Source organism: Coregonus clupeaformis, chromosome 28 (genome assembly GCF_020615455.1).
Source record: "Coregonus clupeaformis isolate EN_2021a chromosome 28, ASM2061545v1, whole genome shotgun sequence".
NCBI classification, from domain to species: Eukaryota; Metazoa; Chordata; class Actinopteri; order Salmoniformes; family Salmonidae; genus Coregonus; species Coregonus clupeaformis.
The window spans coordinates 25,429,937-25,446,429 of NC_059219.1; the positions used below are offsets into that span (position 1 = coordinate 25,429,937).

Genomic DNA, 16,493 nt, shown 5'->3' on the forward strand with positions numbered 1-16,493 from the left:
TTAAAAATTATAGGGGATTATTTAAATTGAACATTTACATGATGGTCCTTTCACTGGGTGATCAAAAGCAGCTCTCATTATACCAAGACTCTATACGTCAGAGGTACATGTGAAAAGTAATCAGTCATTCCCCTTCTCTCTGCATCCAGTCTCACACACACACACACACACGCCTCACATTGTTGTCAAAGTGACGTAAAGAACCGTCTTCAGTACAGGAGCTATAGACCAACCATCTGTTAGTACAGGAGCTATAGACCAATCATCTGTTAGTACAGGAACTATAGACCAATCATATGTTAGTACAGGAGCTATAGACCAATCATCTGTTAGTACAGGAACTATAGACCAATCATCTGTTAGTACAGGAGCTATAGACCAATCATCTGTTAGTACAGGAACTATAGAACAATCATCTATTAGTACAGGAGCTATAGACCAATCATCTGTTAGTACAGGAGCTATAGACCAATCATCTGTTAGTACAGGAGATATAGACCAACCATCTGTTAGTACAGGAGCTATAGACCAACCATCTGTTAGTACAGGAGCTATAGACCAATCATCTGTTAGTACAGGAGCTATAGACCAACCATCTGTTAGTACAGTATGTCCAGTAGCAGCTCTACAACAATGGCAGGTGGAAGCTTCTGGTCAACTGGCACTATTCTATCATTTCCCTGCACAGAATCGTCCTCCATTCATTCCCATTCACCACAGAATCATCCTCCATTCATTCCCATTCACCACAGAATCATCCTCCATTCATTCCCATTCACCACAGAATCGTCCTCCATTCATTCCCATTCACCACAGAATCATCCTCCATTCATTCCCATTCACCACAGAATCGTCCTCCATTCACCACAGAATCGTCCTCCAGTCATTCCCATTCACCACAGAATCACCACAGAATCATCCTCCATTCATTCCCATTCACCACAGATTCGTCCTCCATTAATTCCCATTCCCCACAGAATCGTCCTCCATTCACTCCCATTCACCACAGAATCGTCCTCCATTCATTCCCATTCACCACAGAATCGTCCTCCATTCACCACAGAATCGTCCTCCATTCATTCCCATTCACCACAGAATCATCCTCCATTCACTCCCATTCACCACAGAATCGTCCTCCATTCTGTCACGGTTCAGACAGACGACCAGAGGACCACAATTGCGTCACACCAGAAAGTTTATTAAACTTAAGGGAAAAGGGAAGTAGGGGAGTGAATGAAGGCTCCAGGGTAACAGGGATCCCGTCCAAAGCGCTGGGTCTGTGCCCCCCAGTGGCAGCGATGCGTCCTATGAAGCCGGTGGTGGGTGGTCCAGAAGTCCTGGGGGGGAGACACAGACACAACAGGGCGGAATGAAACCAGGCAGCAGTACAGTTCAAGGGAAAACCAAAATACGTAGTAGCAAGGCAGAAGGCTGGTCAGAGTTACCGGGATTGAAGAGTAGTCAGGAGTCGTAATGGCAGAAGCAGGTCTGGATCTCCTGAGGCAGAAGAGTATCCAAAAAACAGGCAGGTCCGGGGTCACAAAACCAGGGTGAGCCAGAAGCGCGAGCAAACAGGTTCCGGGTGTGAGCTTTGCAGACGATCTGACACCGGAGAGCTGAAAGACAGGGCCTTAAATACTGGGAGAGGTTAGTGGGTAATGCAGCGCAGCTGGCAGAGTAATTAGAGCCGAGCAGAGCAGGGACAGGTGGAGCTAGTTAGGCTGAGTAGAGAGAGGGAGGTGAGCAGAGTGGAAGATAGTGGAAACCAATTAAGGTGGTAACCCGGTGGAGTGAGAGGGCTCATGACAGAACCCCCCAAGGGACGGCCCCAGAAGTCCCAAGAGCAACACCACGCCGGGCGAGGAGGGGAGCCGGAGGAGGGCTAGAACTCCTCCGAACGGTCCGAGTGAACGTCCTCATCCTCGGAGGAAGCCGGAGGGCCGTGGTCGGGGAGATGGGACAGGTCCCGAGACAGGATCAGGCACAGGACAGGAAGCCGAGCGGGCCGGACGGTTAGGGACCCCTCTGGGGCGGCCCCTACGGATTGCAGGTTGATCAGGATGCCGTTGGTGGAAAGCGGTGATGAGAGTCCTATCCACAATCCGACTAGCTGGCACCCAGGTCCTCTCCTCAGGTCCATAGCCCTCCCAGTCAATGAGGTACTGGAGACCCCTACCCCTCCGTCTGGACCGAAGCAGGCGGCGGACGGTGTAAACCAGACCACCATCGACGAGCCGTGGAGGAGGAGGACCAGGCGCAGCAGGGACCAGCGGACTCTCATGGATGGGCTTAATCTTAGACACATGGAAAGTGGGGTGCACCCTCAGGGAATTAGGCAGTTGGAGCCGGACAGCAGTTGGGCTAATCACTCTTATGATAGGGAATGGGCCAATGAACCGAGGTGCCAGCTTCTGCGACTCCACCCTGAGTGGCAGGTTCTTCGATGACAACCACACCCCTTTGACCAACATGGTAGGTGGGAGCAGGAATTCTCCGACGGTTGGCCCCGGTAGTGTAGCTGGCAACGGACCTGAGGAGTGTGGCTCGGGCTTGTGACCAGGTGCGGCGACATCGACGGGCAAAAGCAAGTGCAGATGGGCAAGTAACCTCCTCCTCCTGGCTGGCAAATAGAGGAGGCTGGTATCCATAAACACATTGGAAAGGGGACATACCGATGGCAGAGCAGGTCAGAGAATTGTGTGCGTACTCCACCCATGTCAATTGCTGCGACCAGGAGTGGGGGTTGCGTGAAGTCATGCATCGCAGTGCCTTCTCGAGCTCCTGATTAGCCCGCTCTGACTGCCCATTGGATTGGGGATGGAATCCGGAAGTCAGACTGACTGTGGCTCCCAGCAGGTGACAGAACTCCTTCCAAAAAGCGGAGGAGAATTGTGGACCACGGTCAGAAACAACATCCCTTGGCAGTCCGTGGATCCGGAAGACGTGTTCCAGGACCACCTGGGCGGTCTCCTTGGCGGTTGGGAGCTTGGGGAGGGGAATGAAGTGTGCCATCTTGCTGAAACGGTCAACGATGGTGAGAATGACGGTCATGCCACTTGAAGGGGGCAGCCCCGTGACAAAGTCAAGGGCGATGTGAGACCAGGGACGTCTGGGCACAGGCAGGGGCTGCAGCAATCCGGCTGGGGGCTGGCAGGACGACTTGTGTTGGTTGCAGATGGGGCAGGCTTGGACGAATTCCCGTACATCCTTCCTCAGAGAGGGCCACCAGAACCTCTGGGCGAGCAGGTTGTAAGTGCGGGTGGAGCCAGGGTGACAAGCTAGGCGGGAGTCATGTCCCCACTGAATGACCTGGGACCTCAGGTCTTCGGGGGACAAAAGGCGGTCAGCTGGGCAAGTGCTGGGACCTGGCTGGTTACGGAGAGCCTCCAGCACCTGTTCCTCAACAGCCCAGGTCAGAGCTGCAACGATGCAGGGACTTGGCAGAATCGACACAGGGTCCTTGGAGGGGGTGTCATCCTTCTGGAATTGACGGGAGAGGGCGTCTGGCTTGGTGTTGCGTGATCCAGGCCGGTATGACAGAGTGAAATTAAACCTGGTGAAGAACAGGGCCCAGCGGGACTGCCTGGAGTTCAACCGTTTGGCCGTGCGGATGTACTCCAAGTTCTTATGATCGGTCCAAACGAGAAATGGAATGGTGGACCCCTCCAGCCAGTGACGCCACTCCTCCAAGGCAAGCTTCACAGCCAGCAGCTCACGGTTCCCTATGTCGTAATTGCACTCAGAGGGGGACAACCGACGTGAGAAAAAGGCACAGGGATGGAGCTTCCTATCCTCCGCAGCCCACTGAGAAATCACAGCACCAACTCCCACATCCGAGGCGTCCACCTCCACAATGAATTGCCGGTCCACATCAGGCATCTGGAGGATGGGAGCGGAGGTGAACCTCACCTTGAGGGTACTGAAGGCTTTGTCGGCTGCTGGGGTCCAGGTGAAGGGTTGCTTGGTGCTGGTTAGAGCAGTGAGAGGGGCAGCAACGGTACTGTAGTTCCGGATAAACTTCCTATAGAAGTTAGCAAACCCCAGAAACTGTTGCAGCTTCTTTCTGTTCTCCGGAACTGGCCATGAAGTGACTGCTGATACTTTGGCAGGATCCATTTGGATACTTCCTTCTGCCACTATGTACCCCAGGAAGGCCACTGTCTTGACGTGAAACTCACATTTCTCTGCCTTGGCGTAGAGGGAATTCTCCAGAAGACGATGAAGGACTTGCTGGACATGGCGGGTGTGTTCAGACAGGTTTCTGGAGTAAATTAAGATGTCATCCAGGTAAACGAAGACAAACTTGTTTAACATGTCCCGCAGTACATCATTCACTAGAGCCTGGAACACAGCAGGAGCATTGGTGAGGCCAAAAGGCATAACCAGATACTCGTAGTGGCCTGTTGGTGTATTGAATGCGGTTTTCCATTCATCTCCCTCCCGGATCCGCACTAGGTGGTAAGCGTTTCTGAGATCCAACTTGGTAAAAACAGTGGCTCCTGGAGCAACTCAAAAGCAGAGGTGAGCAGAGGCAGAGGGTAACGGTTTTTCACTGTGATGTCGTTGAGTCCCCTGTAGTCGATGCAGGGGCGAAGAGATCCGTCCTTCTTCCCCACAAAGAAGAAGCCAGCACCAGCAGGAGATGAAGATGAACGGATTAATCCTGCGGACAGAGAGCCATTGATGTAGTCCTCCATGGACTTTCTTTCAGGAGCAGACAACGAATAAAGACGACCCCTTGGAGGAGCTGTTCCAGGGAGGAGGTCGATGGCACAGTCGTACGGTCGGTGAGGGGGCAGAGATGTGGCTCTTGCTTTGTTAAACACCTCTCTGAGACCATGGTAGCATTCTGGGACATTGGAGAGGTCAGGAGCGGAGTTAGTAGGTACTGGCCGAGGGGTAGTGCGGCAGCAAGCAGGCAGGTTCGGTGGCAGTCCTCTCCCCCACTCCCTGATCACCCCGGTCACCCAGTCGAGCTGAGGGTTGTGCCGGGCGGAGCCATGGGTAACCCAGGATGAGGGGTTGGCCTGGAGAGGGGAGCAGGTGAAACTGGATAGTTTCTTGATGGTTTTCGGACAGACCCATCGAGACCGGGGCCGTGACATGAGTGACCGATCCGAGTAAGTGTCCGTCCAGTGCCCGGGCAGGAATAGGAGGTGTCAAACGGAGGTTCTCCAGTCCCAGTTGGCGTGCCAGCTTGATGTCCATTATGTTGGCTTCGGCGCCAGAATCCACCAGAGCAGCCAGGGTGTGAGTTGAGTCAGAGAGGCGGAGGTGAACTTGCAGCAGGGGTTTGCGGTCGGAGGACTGGATGGTCATTGAACTCACCGGACTCCCCCTACGCCCGGTGAGCTTCGGCCCTTTAAAGGGCAGGTTACCACACGATGTCCATCACCTCCACAATAGAGGCAGAGGTTTGAGGTGAAGCGGCGCTGGCGCTCTGCAGGAGTGAGGGAGGCTCGCCCAATCTCCATAGGCTCAGACTGATCAAGCTGACCTGGGTGAGTGGCAGTAGATGACAGGAGCCCAGTCGGATCTCTCCGAATGCCGGTAGTAGGTGGACCTTGGCGCCCCCTCTCACGACGACGGGTCTGTATCCTTCTGTCGATCCTGACAGTCAGTGCGATGGCTTCATCAAGAGTGGAAGGCAGTTCATGGGAGACCAACTCGTCCTTGATATAGTCAGCCAAACTATGGAAGAACGCGTCCACCAACGATGGTGTGTTCCAAGAACTTCGTCTAGCCAGGGTTCGGAAGTCGATGGAATGGTCTGCGACTGTACGTCTGCCTTGTCGAATACTGAACAGTTCACGAGACGCCTCTGCGGTGGGTGAATCCAGGTCAAACACCTTCAGCATCTCCTCAGCAAACAGGTCGAAGGTTGCACATGCGGGGGTTTGACGTTCGAACTCTGCTGTTCCCCAGAGTCGAGCTCGGCCCGTCAGGTGAGTGATGGCATACCCAACTTTAGCCCCCTCCGTGGCGAAGGTCCTTGGCTGCAAGGAGAACTGAAGTCGGCAGCTAGTCAGGAATGGCCGGACCTGGGTTGAATCGCCGTTGAACCGCTCGGGGTTTCCAATCTTGGGTTCGGAGCAGCGGCTGCAATGACCGGGCAGGTAACTCGGGGGCTGGGCTGGTGGGCAGACTGGCTGGGGTAAGGTTGGTGAGGAGTTGAATGATCATGGCGAGTTGTTGTTGCTGCTGCTGGAACTGCTGCTCATGCTCATCGGTTTCCATGTCGGGGAAAGTGTGCGCTGAGTCCATAATGGTCAGATCGTACTGTCACGGTTCAGACAGACGACCAGAGGACCACAATTGCGTCACACCAGAAAGTTTATTAAACTTAAGGGAAAAGGGAAGTAGGGAGTGAATGAAGGCTCCAGGGGTAACAGGGATCCCGTCCAAAGCGCTGGGTCTGTGCCCCCCCCAGTGGCAGCGATGCGTCCTATGAAGCCGGTGGTGGGTGGTCCAGAAGTCCTGGGGGAGACACAGACACAACAGGGCGGAATGAAACCAGGCAGCAGTACAGTTCAAGGGAAAACCAAAATACGTAGTAGCAAGGCAGAAGGCTGGTCAGAGTTACCGGGATTGAAGAGTAGTCAGGAGTCGTAATGGCAGAAGCAGGTCTGGATCTCCTGAGGCAGAAGAGTATCCAAAAAACAGGCAGGTCCGGGGTCACAAAACCAGGGTGAGCCAGAAGCGCGAGCAAACAGGTTCGGGTGTGAGCTTTGCAGACGATCTGACACCGGAGAGCTGAAAGACAGGGCCTTAAATACTGGGAGAGGTTAGTGGGTAATGCAGCGCAGCTGGCAGAGTAATTAGAGCCGAGCAGAGCAGGGACAGGTGGAGCTAGTTAGGCTGAGTAGAGAGAGGGAGGTGAGCAGAGTGGAAGATAGTGGAAACCAATTAAGGTGGTAACCCGGTGGAGTGAGAGGGCTCATGACACCATTCACTCCCATTCACCACAGAATCGTCCTCCATTCACTCCCATTCACCACAGAATCGTCCTCCATTCATTCCCATTCACCACAGAATCATCCTCCATTCATTCCCATTCACCACAGAATCATCCTCCATTCATTCCCATTCACACAGATTCGTCCTCCATTAATTCCCATTCCCCACAGAATCGTCCTCCATTCACTCCCATTCACCACAGAATCGTCCTCCATTCATTCCCATTCACCACAGAATCGTCCTCCATTCACCACAGAATCGTCCTCCATTCATTCCCATTCACCACAGAATCATCCTCCATTCACTCCCATTCACCACAGAATCGTCCTCCATTCACTCCCATTCACCACAGAATCGTCCTCCATTCACTCCCATTCACCACAGAATCGTCCTCCATTCATTCCCATTCACCACAGAATCATCCTCCATTCATTCCCATTCACCACAGAATCATCCTCCATTCATTCCCATTCACACAGAATCGTCCTCCATTCATTGCCATTCACCACAGAACAGAGTGTGTAAACTAATCTGCCTCAAAGCCTATTTTCAGCGTATGACCATCCTCATTTTATTGTTAGGCCTATTCTATATCACACCTTCCATGGTGTGTGAAACCACAGTGATGTATTAGCCATATGGTTATTTTGTGTGTGTGTGTGTGTGTGTGTGTTCTGCAGTGTCTGGCGCTGTAGTACTCACAGAAAATGACAAACGTCTTCATTAAGTGGTAAGGCTGTTTAAGGGACCATGTAGCGTGTCATTGCAAACACACATTTCCTTTGTCATGACTTGACACCTGATTAATTGCGACCAGACGTCCCATATCCCATATGCTGAACATGTTGCCCTCCCCCAGTCTATTGTATAATTGCAATTAACTCAGATGAACCATACAATTGATCTGTTCTGAACTCTAGGGTGAGGTGTTCCAGTAGTCATTATAGGGGAGGACTAGTGTCTTTGTTGCCAACAATCAAATCTGTCTTGACCCATTTTATAGTACATTTCAGGCTAGTATACAAGATGAAATCTCAACACAAAGCCAACGCATATGTGTGTACTCTCTCCATTATTTACCAGTTGACAGGCACCATGTGGTATACTGTGAACACTGTGGAATAACATCACCCCTGAGATACATGTGAATCCAAGAAGCCTCCTTTGTTCCAAGCCCACCAGGAATGAAGCGTGTTATTGTAACATACTATACAGTAGTGTGAAAGGGACCCTTTTCCCCCTGGGAAGTTAACACTGTCCCATCCAACCCTATCTAGCCCCATCTAGCCCCGTGTCCCCCATCTAGCCCCGTCTAGCCCTGTCTCCCCCATCTAGCCCTGTCTCCCCATCTAGCCCCATCTAGCCTCATCTAGCCCTGTCTCCCCCATCTAGCCTTGTCTCTCCATCTAGCCCCATCTAGCCCCATCTAGCCCTGTCTCCCCATCTAGCCCCATCTAGCCCTGTCTCCCCCATCTAGCCCTTTCTCCCCATCTAGCCCCAGCTAGCTCCATCTAGCCCTGTCACCCCCATCTTGCCCCATCTAGCCCTGTCTCCCCCATCTAGCCCCAACTAGCCTCATTTAGCCCCATCTAGCCCTGTCTCCCCATCATCCCCATTTAGCCCCATCTAGCCCTGTCTCCCCATCATCCCCATTTAGCCCCATCTATCCCTGTCTCCCCATCTAGCCCCAACTAGCCCCATTTAGCCCCATCTATCCCTGTCTCCCCCATCTAACTCCATCTAGCTCTGTCTCCCCATCTAGCCCCACCTAACCCTGTCTAGCCCTCTCTCCCATCTAGCCCCACCTAACCCTGTCTAGCCCTCTCTCCCCATCTAGCCCCACCTAACCCTGTCTAGCCCTCTCTCCCCATCTAGCCCCACCTAACCCTGTCTAGCCCTCTCTCCCCATCTAGCCCCACCTAACCCTGTCTAGCCCTCTCTCCCCATCTAGCCCCACCTAACCCTGTCTAGCCCTCTCTCCCCATCTAGCCCCACCTAACCCTGTCTAGCCCTCTCTCCCCATCCCATCTCCCCATCTCTCACCTCCCTCTCTCCTCCCCCACTCACCTCCCCCTCTCCTCCCCCACTCACCTCCACCTCTCACCTCCCCCTCCCAGTTTCACCCTCTCAACTCCCCCACTTCCCCCTATCACCTCCCACCTCACCTCCCCCGTCTCCCCCCTCCCACTATCTCCCCTTCCCCAGCTGTGAATGACGTGTAAGAAAAGGACAGGATTAGTTTCCATGGTGCTCCTGGTTTTTCATTTATACAGTCTGAGTGTTAACATCCTTCAGACAAGGGAGACTGCACAGAGAGAGACCACCGGTCACACAGACACACACACACACACACACACCAGTCACACACACAAAAGGCAGTCACTCAGAAGGCTCTTTTAATCATGAAGATGTAGTGCCCACTGGCTGGGGGCCTTCTCCTGGACCTGAGGGTGAAGGACCACCTCTGTCCTCTCTGGATCCCCACTCCAACCACTCCAACCCCACAGCCCCACTGTAACCCAAACAACATAGTTACACTCCAACCTAAACAACAGTTACACTCCAACCTAAACAACAGAGTTACACTCCAACCCAAACAACAGTTACACTCAAACCTAAACAACAGTTACACTCCAACCCAAACAACATAGTTACACTCCAACTTAAACAACAGAGTTACACTCCAACCTAAACAACAGAGTTATACTCCAACCTAAACAACAGAGTTACACTCCAACCTAAACAACAGAGTTACACTCCAACCCAAACAACAGAGTTATACTCCAACCTAAACAACAGAGTTACACTCCAACCTAAACAACAGAGTTACACTCCAACCCAAACAACAGAGTTACACTCCAACCCAAACAACAGAGTTACACTCCAACCTAAACAACAGAGTTACACTCCAACCTAAACAACAGAGTTGCACTCCAACCTAAACAACAGAGTTACACTCCAACCTAAACAACAGAGTTACACTCCAACCTAAACAACAGAGTTACACTCCAACCCAAACAACAGAGTTACACTCCAACCCAAACAACAGAGTTACACTCCAACCTAAACAACAGAGTTACACTCCAACCCAAACAACAGAGTTACACTCCAACCCAAACAACAGAGTTACACTCCAACCTAAACAACAGAGTTACACTCCAACCTAAACAACAGAGTTACACTCCAACCCAAACAACAGAGTTACACTCCAACCTAAACAACAGAGTTACACTCCAACCTAAACAACAGAGTTACACTCCAACCCAAACAACAGAGTTACACTCCAACCCAAACAACAGAGTTACACTCCAACCTAAACAACAGAGTTACACTCCAACCTAAACAACAGAGTTACACTCCAACCCAAACAACAGAGTTATACTCCAACCTAAACAACAGAGTTACACTCCAACCTAAACAACAGAGTTACACTCCAACCCAAACAACAGAGTTACACTCCAACCCAAACAACAGAGTTACACTCCAACCTAAACAACAGAGTTACACTCCAACCTAAACAACAGAGTTGCACTCCAACCTAAACAACAGAGTTACACTCCAACCTAAACAACAGAGTTACACTCCAACCTAAACAACAGAGTTACACTCCAACCCAAACAACAGAGTTACACTCCAACCCAAACAACAGAGTTACACTCCAACCTAAACAACAGAGTTACACTCCAACCCAAACAACAGAGTTACACTCCAACCCAAACAACAGAGTTACACTCCAACCTAAACAACAGAGTTACACTCCAACCTAAACAACAGAGTTACACTCCAACCCAAACAACAGAGTTACACTCCAACCTAAACAACAGAGTTACACTCCAACCTAAACAACAGAGTTACACTCCAACCCAAACAACAGAGTTACACTCAAACCTAAACAACAGTTACACTCCAACCTAAACAACATAGTTACACTCCAACTTAAACAACAGAGTTACACTCCAACCCAAACAACAGAGTTACACTCCAACCTAAACAACAGAGTTACACTCCAACCCAAACTACAGCGTTATTAAGAATGTCACACAGCCAGAGAGCCAGTCTGTCTGAAAGGGCAGAATAGGACACAGTGGGACAGTGTGCTAGGAATGTCTTTACACTGATCCATGCTACTGTACTACTAGAGGAAACAGGACTAGGAATGTGTTTACACTGATCCATGCTTCTGTACTACTAGAGGAAACGGGACTAGGAATGCGTTTACACTGATCCATGCTACTGTACTACTAGAGGAAACGGGACTAGGAATGTGTTTACACTGATCCATGCTACTGTACTACTAGAGGAAACGGGACTAGGAATGTGTTTACACTGATCCATGCTACTGTACTACTAGAGGAAACGGGACTAGGAATGTGTTTACACTGATCCATGTAACTGTACTACTAGAGGAAACGGGACTAGGAATGTGTTTACACTGATCCATGTAACTGTTGTGACGTCACGAGAGGCTACACAGCTTTCAGCGGGATTGCTCAAGTAGTGCAAGGAGACCAGGTTCAACCAAAACAAGGATTTTATTAAAGGTCTTGGGAAACTAACGAAAGTATAACACAATTCTGTTCTCTGGTGGCTCTTTAAGGGTTAACAGTTCAGGGATGTCTCTTCCACATCCAAAATCATAACTCTCCCTCGCTCAAATAACTTTTCCCCAGTCTTACTGTATTCCACGTTGCAGCTAGTGGCCAACCCAGCAAAACGTCCTTCCAAATGTCCCACACGTATTTCCACAGGTGCATATATCCAAAGGTGAGTATTTCCCAAAGGTAAGTATCTCCAAATCCTTATATTCCTCATGGAAGTGGACGTGCAGCACTCTTGTCCTCCAGAGAGCCCAGCTTGGAGACTGTGTCTCTTCCCTTTCCAAACCTTCAGCTCATCAGCTCCTCATTTGTTTCAGCTGCGTGGGAAGATTGGCCATAGAGGGGTGGAGTTCCCGACCATACCAGCAGATGGAGCCATAGCTGTCTGGGTTTGCAGCCACCTCAGGGGATGTAACGTCCCTCCAGGACACAGCCTCTCGTGACATCACACATCCCCCCTCCTCGGGACCGACGTCCTCGTCGGGTAAAGGCAGCGAAGAAGGCATCACGCCGGGAGAGGGCGTCCGCATTGCCGTGGTGCTTGCCAGACTGCTCTCTCTTCAACTCCTCCAACTCTAGGACCAGGGACTCAGCCTCCTGTTGTCTCTCCTTGAGTTTCTTACTGAACGCATCAGCCTTGGTTTTAGCAGAGTTTAGCTTCTGTTGAGCAGCTTTCAGTTCCTTCTCTCTCTCTGCCTCCGCATTCTTCATCTTGTTCTCCAACACCTTGTACTTCTCCTCTGCCTTCTTCTGGACCTCCTTACTACTGCGCAGGGTCTCCTCACACTCCTCGATGGTCCTGCGCAGCCTCTCCAGCTCCTCCTGTTGCTTATGGAAGGAGCTCTGTTGGAGTTTAGCCTGGAGGATATCTAACTCTTCTGTCTTCATGTCTAACTGTTGCTTTAACAAACGATACCTCTCAGCGGTCCCCTTCAGACCAGACAGTTCTTTGTCCAGATTCTGTAGCTCCGTCTCTGTGTCGGTCTGGGCACCTGCCATCCCTATCCGAGCCCGGGCGGGAGTGAGTAATTCGGAGGATTGCACCGGAGCCTTCCCAGGATGAGTCTTGCCTCTCCGTTTCCGAGGTACTCGGGTTATCCTCTCCTGAGACTCTCTCCAGAGTGGGTAAAAGGCTGGGCAGTCTCGTCCAATTAGGACAGGGACGGGGAGGGAATCAACCACCCCCGCCGTCGTGTGTATGGTTCCCCGTGTGCTGGTCATTGTAAGTTCAGTAATGGGGTATTCTCTGGTGTCCCCATGGACACAGGAAACTGGGAGGACTTTCCCCGGGGTCAGACACGTTGGGCCCACCAAATCCTTACGCACCAGGGTGGCCCGGCTACCAGAATCCAGTAAGGCCTCCACATCATGGTGATTCACAGTTACCGGGCAGGTGGGGGGGTCGATCTGGGCCGCCATCTACGACTCCCAAGAGCGAGGCAACACGGTGTGTGGGTGCTGAGCTGGAGGACTCCGCAGTGGGCATAGGTTCATCGGCTGGTTTCCCACACTGCCAGGAGATATGTCCCATCTCCCCACACCGGTAACACTGTCGAGTTTCCCCCTCCTGGTGTACTCTTCTTGGACCCGCCTGGTTTCTGGCTCCCCCTGGAGCCGGGATAAGTCCTGACGTGGCTGGGTTCGAGACCTTGGGGGTCCTTTGGACGGGTTCTTCCCATTTGTGGTGGGGCCGCACTCCTGGGGTCTTTTCGGGAAGCATTCAGCATCTCCGCTGTGGCCTGGTACTTTTCCACAGCTTCCACGGTCAGATCAGCCGTGGTCAAGGCCTGTTGACTGATGAACCGTTTTGCCTCATAAGGCAGGGCGCGTAGGTAACGATCCACCACAACGGCCTCCACCACCGCCGCTGCTGTATTCCTCTGCGGATCCAGCCATTTCCTTGCGATTCGGACAAGTTCATGCATCTGCGCCCGAGGAGGTTGGTCTGGTTGGAAGGTCCAGCTGTGAAAGCGCTGGGCCATACCAAACTTTGTGAGTCCATATCTGCTGAGGATCTCAGACTTCAGGGCATCATAGTCAGTAACCTGGTCAGGGCCCAGGTCCCGGACAGCATTCAGCGATTCCCCGGTTAGAAAGGGGGGCTAACAGACCAACCCACTGTTGCTTGGGCCAGGCTTCCCTAGTGGCCGTGGCCTCAAATGCATGCAGGTATGCCTCAATGTCATCGGTAGCTCCCATCTTAGATATAAAGTCACTGGCCTTTATTGGGCGGGTATTTTGGACCACCCTCTGTCTCTGCAACTGCAATTCCTCTGCCTTCAGAAGGTTGGCTTTCTTTTGCTCCTCCAAGAGAGCCACGTTTGCTTGCATCTGGGCTTGCTGGCCAGCAACAAGGGCTTTCAATATGTCCTCCATTTCAGTCGGCGGGAGCCTACGGCCAACTTGGAAAACTGGGTGATCAAACCTTCGGTATCCTCCTCTGACATGCACTATTAACGCTTGAGCGTGCCCGTATTCTCCACCATCTGTGACGTCACGAGAGGCTACACAGCTTTCAGCGGGATTGCTCAAGTAGTGCAAGGAGACCAGGTTCAACCAAAACAAGGATTTTATTAAAGGTCTTGGGAAACTAACGAAAGTATAACACAATTCTGTTCTCTGGTGGCTCTTTAAGGGTTAACAGTTCAGGGATGTCTCTTCCACATCCAAAATCATAACTCTCCCTCGCTCAAATAACTTTTCCCCAGTCTTACTGTATTCCACGTTGCAGCTAGTGGCCAACCCAGCAAAACGTCCTTCCAAATGTCCCACACGTATTTCCACAGGTGCATATATCCAAAGGTGAGTATTTCCCAAAGGTAAGTATCTCCAAATCCTTATATTCCTCATGGAAGTGGACGTGCAGCACTCTTGTCCTCCAGAGAGCCCAGCTTGGAGACTGTGTCTCTTCCCTTTCCAAACCTTCAGCTCATCAGCTCCTCATTTGTTTCAGCTGCGTGGGAAGATTGGCCATAGAGGGGTGGAGTTCCCGACCATACCAGCAGATGGAGCCATAGCTGTCTGGGTTTGCAGCCACCTCAGGGGGATGTAACGTCCCTCCAGGACACAGCCTCTCGTGACATCACACTGTACTACTAGAGGAAACGGGACTAGGAATGTGTTTACACTGATCCATGCTACTGTACTACTAGAGGAAACGGGACTAGGAATGTGTTTACACTGATCCATGCTACTGTACTACTAGAGGAAACGGGACTAGGAATGTGTTTACACTGATCCATGCTACTGTACTACTAGAGGAAACGGGACTAGGAATGTGTTTACACTGATCCATGTAACTGTACTACTAGAGGAAACGGGACTAGGAATGTGTTTACACTGATCCATGTAACTGTACTACTAGAGGAAACGGGACTAGGAATGTGTTTACACTGATCCATGCTACTGTACTACTAGAGGAAACGGGACTAGGAATGTGTTTACACTGATCCATGCTACTGTACTACTAGAGGAAACGGGACTAGGAATGTGTTTACACTGATCCATGCTACTGTACTACTAGAGGAAACGGGACTAGGAATGTGTTTACACTGATCCATGCTACTGTACTACTAGAGGAAACGGGACTAGGAATGTGTTTACACTGATCCATGCTACTGTACTACTAGAGGAAACGGAACAGAGAGCTTGTCTTCTCTGTGTTTCTGCTGTCATCTTATTATACGTGAGGAGAAACAACAACAGAGAGACACAAGAGGAGAGTGATACTCACCATTAATGCAAATTCAGTACCTAAGCCAGAGTAGTGATGTTCATTACGCCAGTCACACAGTGCTAGAGGATCTGATTTCTATGTTAATGCATCTTAAGGCTGCCTGCCTCCCCAGGCTGAGGTGGAATGATTCACACACCAGGAAATAAATGCAATAGTACTACAGATAAATTACTATGGAGATGAACACAACAGGATCCTTCCATCAGGAAGTAGTCCCACAGATGAATTACTATGGAGATGAACACAGCCTTACCCAGTCTCATCTCTACACCAGTATCCAGTATGCTAGAGACAAGTCAGTCTTTTTACAGTCATTTGAGTGGTTGTTAAAGCAATAGGGACATGGTTGTGTAACAGCTTTGAGGCAATATGCTGGTAGGTCTAAAAATACAAGAGTCAAGGTTGGTACAGAGGTAAAATGACATGTGCACACACACACAAACACAAACACACACACACACACACACACACACACACACACAAGGAGCAAGTAATATGTGACTGTAGTCTATAGCCTGTTCTGTGTCCGTTGAGTTTACCTTTAATGTCAGCTGATGTAACCAAACAAACAAACAGATGTTGACAAACAACAACACACTGCACTACAATTCCATCAAGCCCTATCACTGAATAATAAAGTAAGCTATACGTAAACCACTTAATATGAGCACTAATCTGAAGCGTGTCGGTTTTGTTTGGATTTAATGAGACACTCTAATCAAGATGCCCTGCGGTTATTAAACAGCATGCAATAAACAATGACTTGAGGAAGTAAATGTGCTCTTATTATCGCAGGCTGGGCACATACACACACACACACACACACACACACACACACACACACACACACACACACGGACGGACGGACGGACACGCACGTGCATGTACACACTCCCACACACACACACACACACACACACACACACACACACACACACACACACACACACACACACGGACGGACGGACACGCACGTGCATGTACACACAAACACACACACTCCCACACACACACACGCACGCACAGACGCACACACATGCATGCACACACACTCTCTCACACACACAAACACACAAACACACTGTTTCTCTGCCTGCCTTCCCACAGACAATATCCAACACTAGGACCACAGAGTTAGCTGAGGCTATAAGGGCCATGGAAAGAGTTAGCTGACGCTGTAGGGGCCATGGAAAGAGTTAGCT

General features: G+C 50.8%; 1 protein-coding gene across 9 annotated transcripts in view; it reads right to left on the reverse strand.

Annotated features, from left to right (window-relative positions):
- The window catches only part of LOC121559112 (neuronal cell adhesion molecule), a 71,056-nt gene extending 55,426 nt beyond the window's left edge, over positions 1 to 15,630 (reverse strand). For 8 of the 9 annotated variants that reach the window (XM_045208823.1, XM_045208820.1, XM_045208822.1 and 5 more), the window contains exon 1: positions 15,289 to 15,534. The gene's annotated coding sequence lies outside the window, so the exon portion shown is untranslated. The other variant, XM_045208818.1, reaches the window with a different exon arrangement.
- Between the last annotated feature and the right edge of the window lie 863 nt (positions 15,631 to 16,493).